At 41.6% G+C, this 9,701-nt stretch overlaps 1 protein-coding gene across 1 annotated transcript in view; it reads left to right on the top strand.

The window, feature by feature from the left end:
* Window positions 1–811: 811 nt before the first annotated feature.
* MOSPD2 (motile sperm domain containing 2) overlaps window positions 812–9,701 on the top strand; it is a 49,466-nt gene continuing 40,576 nt past the window's right edge. The window contains exon 1 of the mRNA XM_006892386.1: window positions 812–875. The gene's annotated coding sequence lies outside the window, so the exon portion shown is untranslated. The remainder of the gene's footprint in view (window positions 876–9,701) is intronic.

The raw sequence follows: 9,701 nt of genomic DNA on the forward strand, positions 1-9,701 counted from the left end.
CGAGACCCCCGTTCCCCTCCTGCTTTCTCGCCGACACCAAAGAAGAAAATAAACTCATTCTCTGCGAAGGCAGAAAAGGAAAGACGCTGGGGCCCTACCTCAGCGCCTTGTTCCCACGCCACCGAGCCCACACATTTTTCGCGCCCACTCAGGCGACGTAGGGAAACACTCCGAACCTCCCGCCAGTGCGCTGCATCCTGGGATATGTGCGCCGGAAGCTGGGTCACGTGGAGCGAGACCTGAGTTAGCCAAGCCTGCCAGGAGACCGTTGCTAGGGAGAGCGAGGAGGCGGGGCCTCCAGAGAGTGTTGTGAAACTGCAGCGCCGGCTGTGCGCAGAAAGCACCCGCAGCCCGGCAGCCGGGCCAATGACGGGGGCGGGGCTGTCTGTGTGAGGAACGTCAGGGGTGGGGCTAAATTGAGCAGCAAATGGGACTCCAGGCTGACAGTTTGATCCCGCCCCTGACCTAGATGACAGTATTGGATTGGGTGGCGTGGCGGCTACTCTGTTCGTCTTTGGTTGTCACGCGACCACCTCCCACTCCCGCCCCCTGCTGCCTATTCCCTGGGCCCGCCTGGCTGGTGATGAGAGACTCGGGCGGCGGCGTCTGCATCGGTGATCGCTATAATGACCGCGACCATGACCGAGGTGAGGAGCCGGCCCCACGGCTGCGAACTTCCTCCCTCCAGCTCCGGAGGCCTCTTTGACTTCCCCAGGGCCAGGTGTTCGGTGACAGGTGGGCTGGGCTCTGGGGAAGAGTGATGGCGTGTGTGGTGTCTAAGGATCTGGTCCTGTCTCCCTTCTAGAGTCAGGCCCAGGCTAAAGCCAAGCTCATCGCAGATACCCGACGGAGATTCGAAACTGAATACTTGACAGGTGAGTACATGATTCTCAGCGTTGAAACTAGTGCGCACTGACGTCTCCAACTTTGCAGAGATGTTTGTGGGTGTTTCCGGGCGGCATTGGGGACTTCTGCAAACCTCACAAGGACAATGCCTTGCATGTTTCTGAGATTCTTACGTCTTGCATGCAGCTGTATTTGGACAGGTAGCGCACTCATTATTTCTTTTAAAGGTTTAATGCAAGTTGGAAATCAGCTAGTTTCTAGTATCTCCGTTTGTCTATGGAACTTGCAGGAACACTTGTTAGGCCCAGGGCACAGGTGAACTGCCCATCCCAAGAATCCTCTGCTGGTCTTTCACCAACAAACAGCCTGCCAGAAAATGAACCTGGAACCTGACAGAAACTCTTGAAGTGGACATAACAGGAGGTGCAAATTCCTTTGCTATTTTGCCTAATTCCACTTTATGCAATCCAGCATGCAACCCACAGAGTAGGCCCCACAGTGTTGCAACAACCCATCTTTTCATCTTATACACTGTACCCGAGCAAGGCATCTGCAAATCCAGAATTATTTGTTGAATATTTTGTGCCAGATGTCACTGATATTTATGTTGTGAGGCACTTAGATAACAATGGAACACTTATATACAGTAACTTAAAAAAAAAAGCCAAGATAATTATTTGTACAGTTGGAATTAAGACACAATGTCCATGTTGCCCAGTTTAAGGATGATTCTAATCCTCACCTCAGGGAGTCCCTGGATAGCATAAAGTATTAAGCCTTTGACTGTCACTGAAAAGTGATTTGAATTCACCCAGAGGCATCTTGGAAGGAAAGCCTAGCTGTCTAATTTCCCCAATATCTCAGCCACTGAAAGCCATATGGAACACAGGTCTACCCTGAAATCCCTGGGGCTCATTATGATTCAGAAACCACTCAATAGCAACTGGTTGGTTGTTTTTAATCCCTACTCTCCCACAAAAAAGTTTACTTGTGTGTTCTTTGCCCCTGGTTTCCCTATTAGTTAAATGGGAATGATACAGTAGGACAATTAAAGCTTGTATGTAGCTATCTAATGGTTTTGCATGTGATAGATTTAAAGTGAATCTTTTGACTCGAATGAGTTTAGTTACTGAGTTAATATCTTAACATTAGTGTCCAGAAAGTTCCTGGCAAGTTTAGATTCCTTTAGATAGGTTAGGAGCCCTAAGGACTCAGTTGCAAACCAAAAGATTGAGCATGCTAACCCACCCAGCAGCTCCAAGGGAAAAAGATCTGGCGATCTGCTATGTAAAGAATAGTGCCAAGAAAACCCTGAGGGGCAGTGTAGTCAGAAGGAGTTGCTGTGAGGTTGGAAGCAATTCAATAACACCTAACAGCAATGGCTTATAGGTCACCAGATGTCCCAGAACAAGTCTGGAAATCTGCAGTAGTGTGCTTAGGAAACCTTTTCATGCCTCCTTCACACCCAGAGGCTGCACCAGTGAGTTGACAGAAGCACATGATACACTTTTAACTCAGCCATTTAATCTAATTATGTAGCTGGTTCTAGTAAAGAAAGAATTCGAAAATTGCTTGTACTCTTATATGAACTGTAAGCATTTATGATATTTTAAGAAGACACCTAGAAATTGACCTCATGCCACTAGTTTACTTGTTTAACTATGCCTAAGGGGGGGGAAAACCCAACAAAATCATGGGAATGTGGCAGTAGACAAGAACTTGGTCCAATAATTTTACAGTGAAGCAAGTGAGGTCTAGAGAGTTTAAGTGATTTGTCCCAAATTGCTGTAAGCCAGGGCCACAGCTCAGAACATCTGATTGTCACTATAGTCAACCCTAGGGCAGCACTGTGATGTCAGATTAGGTCATGTCACTCCCCAGCTCAAGCAGCCTCCAGTGCCTTCCCACTACATTTTTAATAAAATCCCAGTTGTTTCTGGATGCCTGATCTTGCTTTTGCCCACCTCTCCATCCTCGTCTTTGTTGTTGTTGTTAGGTGCTGCTGAGTTGAGTAGGACTCATAGCAATCCTATGAACAACAGACCTGGACAACCTGAACCCTGTCCTATCTTGTGCCATCCTCATAATCTCTGACACACTCAATCCATCTTATTGGAGGTCGTCTTCTTTTTTTGCAAATGCTCCATCTTTCCAAGCATAATGTCCCTTTCCAAGGCAACATGCCCAAAGTATGTAAGGTCGAGTTTCATCATTTTTGTCTTCAAGGAGCACTTTGGTTGCACTTCCTCCAAGATATATTTGTGTGTTCTTTTGGCAGTCCATGAGATGTTTAGTATTATTCTCCAACACCATAGCTCAAAGCCATCAGTTCTTCTTCTGTACCCTTACCCACTGTCTAGCTCTCCTTGCTAAATACAGTCTCACACAGAGGCCTTCAATGTGGCCATGCTCACAGTCAGAAACATATACACATGTGCGTGCACACACACATACAACTGAAGTAAAAGTTCATGAAAGAGTCCTTATTCTGAAAGCATGAGACCCTCTCTGATTTTTTTCCCTATTTAACTTCTGTTTTTAAAACATGTGAAGACCTATAAAATTGGCCTTTTAACCCATAAACATGGCTCACAGTTAAAAAACACAATTGGCCCTTCTGCCTCTGACACTCTTCAAAAGGACTGTTTCTACTTCCTTCTGCCTAGATGGCTTCCCCCAGAATGCATTGTAGCTGAGTCCTTGTCTTTTTCATTTTAGTTTAAATGTATCCGAGAATCCTTTCCTGACTATTATATAGCCTCCCTGTCTCTTGTTTATTTTTTGTTTTTCTCCTGCACAGGGATTACTGCAATCTGTAATTATCTTGTACATTTGTTTGTTTACTACTCATTTCCTTCCAACTTGCTATTGTCCTGTCAATATATGATAGCCCTATACTTTCCATATTAGGTTTTTTTGACTATTAATTTTATGAAAGCAGATTGGTTGGCCTTCCTGCTACAATACCACTAGCTAGATTCAAATCATTAACCTTTAGGTTTGTAGTTAAGTGCAGCACACACACACCCCCCCAAGGATGTATTTATTTTCTCTGGTAAAATGTGTATATGGGCTCTGGTTCAGCCTGTGGGCATTAAGAACAGGGACCTCATACTCCTGTCTCCTTCACCTCTGTATGCTTAACACAGTGCTCAGTAGATACTTATCAAATAAATCTCTCTCGTGCTCTCTTTCTTTGCTATCAAGTTATCAAATCATAGCTGCCTATCCATCCAGCAGCTTTCCAAAGCTGTAAATCACATGGAAGGAGACTGTCTTTCTCCCACGGGGCAGCTGGTGGATGCAAACCATCAGAGAAGCTCAGCCTTTGTGTTGGCAGCACAACTCTCTTTAGTCTATGCCACCAGAGCTCCCTCAAATGAATATGCAATACTTGTATATATATCTAGGTAAATTGAGCCCACCCTTTTAAGAATTATCCTAACTGCTCTTCCTTCCCAATCAAAATCTGCTAGAGAAACCTTCACAGTATTTCTCAGAAAGACAGGAATTATCTCAAAGTAAAGCAGTGTGTCATTTTAAGCACAGAAAGGAGTTTGTCCATAAATACACACTCTTGTATATGTTTGAACACAAGTGGGGGCTATCTAACTGCACAGTGACTGTAAATATTAAAGACTTGCATGAGAAATGAAGTAGAAACCTTTTCCTTTGTCACTTTAAAGTTTGAGTTCCCTGATAAAATTAGAATCTGATAAAAATACTGTAGGAAAGTCATAAGGAAGAAGGAAACATTTTGTTTTGTCTCAATAAAAAGTACTTCCCTTCTGAAGTTTACATTTCAGAAGTTTTTCAGGTATGTTTAGAACATCCACTTTTCCTTCTTCCTCTGTCTTTTATCACGTGTCTATTATCATTAACAGTATTTTGTTTCACAAGAGGTTTAAGGCCAACATAAGCAAATGTGGTATATATTGTCCTAGTGGCATGAAGCTGCATTGCAATCCTGAAGGCACATAGTTCGAGGCCACCAGCTGCTCCACAGGAAAAGGGCAAGCAATCTCCTGTGCAATTAACTGCCTCTGAAAACTCGCTAGAGGGACTGCTATAGGCTGGTTTTGACTATATGGTACAGAACAACAACAAAGGAAAATATCTCTTGTTTACAAGTCTGTGAATTTACTCCGAGGTAGTTCCTTTGTGGTGTAAAGTTTAGGCACCCAGCTACTACTCAGTCCGTCCAGAGATGCTTTGGAAGAAAGGTCTGGCAGTCAACTAAAAGCTCACAATCACGCACTGCTATGAAGTGCAGTTCTGTTGCAACATACACAGGCTCGCTGTCATCAGAGTCAACACAACAGCAACTGATTTAGGCTTTATACTCCAAAATTGATTTTGGAAGTAGGTTTCTTGGGAATTCCAAGCACATTCTTGTTATGTAAAAAACAAGCTACTGGATTATGAATAAATTATTTTTTTAGCTGACAAAGGAATAAAATATATCAGCAGCTGTCTTATGGATTAGGAATAGTATTTTTTTTTCTCTCATTGTTTCTCTGAGAAATTCCATGCTGACTCTCAACTGAGAAACATTTCCCCTTCTTGCTTCCTCCTCCTTGAGGTCAAGGCAAGAGACTACTCCTGTGTAACGATAATTTCTTCAGTTCCTTAAAGACTCATTCTGTGCTCAATTATGGCATGGAGTATGTCTGTCCTAGACAAAGAGCTAATGACTGAGCCCGCTCCTGAGCTGCTACAATCCAGTAGATATATTAAAGCAGATAACTACTGAAGTACCAAAAGGCATACACGTGCTAAAATTAAGTCTGTAATAGTTAGGGACAAGGAGAAATAACATCTGGTGGTTGGGATGATGTGGTTAGCATAGAGTTAGGAAAATGTCATAGAAGAAGGATGTTTCTTGTGAGCTGTGAAGGATGTGGCTCTTAGACAAGTAGCAAATGTGGTCTACATAGATCACATGATGTTATGTACCATCAGATCTGACTTCTAGCTGACCCTCCAGTGAATTTTCACAGGCAGTAAATCACACAGGAGGAGACTGCTAATCTTTCTCCCAGAAAGATTTGCTTTGGGTTGACAGCACAGCTCCTTAACACTAAGTCACACAGATCACATAGTAGGAGCTCAAGTACTGAGGTGAGAAGACAGAGGGGCGGGCTAGGAAGCAATTAGGAGTTTAATAGACATAGGAGAACACAGATGAGAATATATTGTAGATAACCTTAGACACCAAAGTGGATATAGAGAGCCATGAAGAGGCTGGAGGTTTTTATTGTTTTAGAACCATTTTCTTACAAAGTACAATAGAAACTGTGAAAACTGGAACCTGTAGAAACCTGTCAGAAAAGGAAAACTCAAGTATTTTCACTAAGAGAGCGATCGACTGCACCCTCTGTCAGCAGCAGAAAATTTATGAGTCTCTGAAAAACAAAGCAGGCCATCAAGTTGTAAGGCTCCCAAGTTTCAGTGTATATGCATTCATTTAGATGAGTTTGAATGCTACCAGAATAGTCTAGGTAATCACTCAGACATCTGTGCAGAAATAGTGCTAATAGTTGACGCATTTTCCCTAGTCTTTTCCAACATACAGCCATTTAAACAGATGAGTGTGTGTGTGTGTGTGTGTGTGTGTGTGTGTGTGTGTGTGTGTGTGTGTTTATTAACATGACCTTATTTCCCACATTTATGGAATAACCCAACATTTTCCATTCTCAGTCATTTTCTGTTCTAGAGATAAAAGGTAGTTTTCTAAGCTTTGATCTTAAATAGTTCTTTTTGACTTTTAGATTTTTTTTCTGGGTTTTGTGTTAATATTCCTTTTTGGGGGGTAGAGTTGTTCAGATTATATCCTGACAATTTATGTCCAGAAGTCAAATTCTCCATATAAAGAGTATGTTACACTTTCTTCCTTAGAGTCACACCAAGATCAGTCTCAGCAGCTACTTGAGAGTAGGTTTCGCCACACCCTCCCCCACCCTCCCAGATGTTATCCTTGCTTAACTGATAAGTCTTTGTTTTCCTTTGCATTTCATTACTAATGGGGGTAAGTATCTTTTGCATACATTTATATCTGTGTCAGATTTCAACTTCCCTCCCCTTGTTAGAATGGCTTTTAATATTGACCTGGGCCTTTCTTGTTTATTTCCCTTTTACATTTTCCTCTCATTTAAAAAAAAATAGATTGAAAATGAATGTTTTAAAAAGAATTTTCATTTCATACTAGTTTACTTACAAAGTTCATATGCATTTTTTTCATACAGGACTTTCCCATTTACTTTACCCACCCCTCCCCTCTACCCATCAAATTGTGTAACCTTATGATTACCCCCTGCCTGTCCTCACCTCTCTACTCCTACCCTCCCCCCCTTGGATCCTCATACACATTGTACAATCATGGTCTTATACAATATTTGTTCTTATGGGAATGAATTAGTTCACTTAGCATAATGCTCACCAAACCCTCCCAAGTTAGGTTGTAGTTTTCAAAATCATTGCTCCTGCATTCTGAGTAGTATTCCATTGTGTGAATGTACCATAATTGTTCAATCCATTTGACTGTGTGAATGTACCATAATTGTTCAATCCATTTGACTGTGATTGAACAACTGATATTCAACAAGGAAATTTAGAAAAACCTTATCAAATGGGGAAATGGCAACCTCTTCAACAAATGGTGCTGGCAAAACTAGACTGCTGCCTGCAGAAAGCTGAAATGGGATCCACATGTCACACCATGCACAAAATCAACTCAGGGTTGATCAGAGACCTGGGAGTAAAGCCCCAAACCATATAGTTCCTAAGAGACAAACTGGGATCAAGCTTAGACAGCCTAGTTTATGATATAAAGAGACTGCCAAATACAGCCAGAAAAGCACACTCTGGAGAGGATAAAATGAATGAGACCTTCTAAAAAATTAAATCAACATGCACATAAAATAAACATTTTCCAACATAGTGAAAAGAAAACCTACTTACTGAAAATGTTTTTGAAAAGTTGCCACTGAGTTGACTCTGACTAACCACGACCCCACATATGGCAAAGCAGAACAGTGGAACCCACCCTGGGGTGTCCTGTGGCTTCCTTCTGCAGATCTTTCTTGCAGTGTGCCTCTGGGAGAGCCCAAGCTTCTGTCCTTTCAGTTATCAGCTAGGCATCTTCAACAACTGCACCTCCCCAAGGATTCCATTGAAAAGGACCCATTATTTTGTGGTTTCTCCCATTACTATTAAATAATTCTCTCCTTTTGATGACTTTTTCTGGTCTTTTCATTTTGGTTTGGTTTACCTCTTTTAATATTTTACTTTGAAATATCTTGTATGTATGGAATATATAAACATGAATACCATGAAAGCTTCCTGTCTGTCCCCATTCCTGCCTTCTGGGAACAGCTACCTTTCATGCATTTGGTTTTACTTCTTATTCACCCAGCTGCAAACTGAGAAGTTGGCAATTTGAAATTCAAAGGTTCAAACTCACTACGAAGTCCAGAAGCAACACTAGCCAGTGTATGGCAAATATGTTTTATTTACTATGCATGCTTCATTGAAAACAGAGTTTAGGGGTAAACATTAATCAGATTATTTAGTATTTTCTGGAACACACAGACTTATGCAGGTAGGGTCAGGATGTCAACAAAATGGAATCATTTTGGTTTCAGCCTTACAGAAATCACCACCCACTTAACAAGAAAAAGATGTGGCAATCTTCTCCTGAAAAGAAGTTGTTGTTGTTGTTGTTGTGTGCCATTGAGTCGAATACAACTCATAGGAGCCTTATAAACAATGTGTCTGAATTCTGCCCTATCCTGTGCCATCCTCATCATTTCTGATAGACTTGAGGCCACTGGTACTGTCACTGTGTCAATCCAACTTGTTGAGGTTCTTCCTCTCTTTTGCTAACGTGCTACCTTTCCAAGCATGACGTCCTTTTCTAGGGACTGGCCCCTCCTAACAACATGCTCAAAGTATATGACACAAAGATTCTCTGATCCAAAAAGACGACAACCTTGGGAACCCTTTGGAGTAATTTTGCTCTGTTCTGAAGGGTCACGAATGAGTCAGAATCAACTTGATGGCAATGTGTAGTATTCTCCTGCTTTTCTTCAGTTTCCCCGTCTATGATTGATATTCCTTACCAATACTTTACTTTCATTTTGCCTGTTTTTAGGCTTTATATAAAAGTTGAATGTGTTTTTCAAGTATTCTGCTTCATGAGATACATTCATTCATCCTATCAAATATAACTAATTTATCTTGGTGGTTGTACAATAGTATGTGAATTTAGCTTACCAATTGATGGGGCTGAGTCTATTTCTAGGTTTTTCTACTGTGTACAGTGCAGCTATAAACATGCTTATACATGTCTGATGCACATATGCAAGAATTTCTGCAGGGAAGTGTGGGTCTCAAAGTTGATTCCAGAACTGGGATTCCTTAAGGTCCTTTCTAAGAGTTTGGCAGGTCAACACAATTTTCATAATATACTAAAGCATCCTTTTTCTTTTAATTGTAAGGACACTTTCAGAAGCTACAGAATGATGTCACTGCTCCTGATGGTTAAGAGAATGTGTACTTGTGTGTTCTTGTGCTTCAATTTTTTCTTTCATTTGAATAGCTAATTCAGTAACTATTGCTAAACATGGGGAGCTCTGGTATTCAGTAGGAAGCTGCATTGCTCACCCAAAGGTTATGCTTCTCTGGCAGTTCTAAGCCACCAGCAACTGACTCTGGGGGAGAAAGATGGGCAGTCTCCACTGCTCAATTTACAGGCTCCATAAACACACTAGAAGGTCAGCTGTGAGCCAGTTCTAACTCAATGGCTATGAGTTTAAGTGTGGTTTTTTAATATATATCATATATTTATATATTTT

Source organism: Elephantulus edwardii, unplaced genomic scaffold, assembly GCF_000299155.1.
Source record: "Elephantulus edwardii isolate Elephantulus edwardi_28Jun2011 unplaced genomic scaffold, EleEdw1.0 scaffold00115, whole genome shotgun sequence".
NCBI lineage: Eukaryota > Metazoa > Chordata > Mammalia > Macroscelidea > Macroscelididae > Elephantulus > Elephantulus edwardii.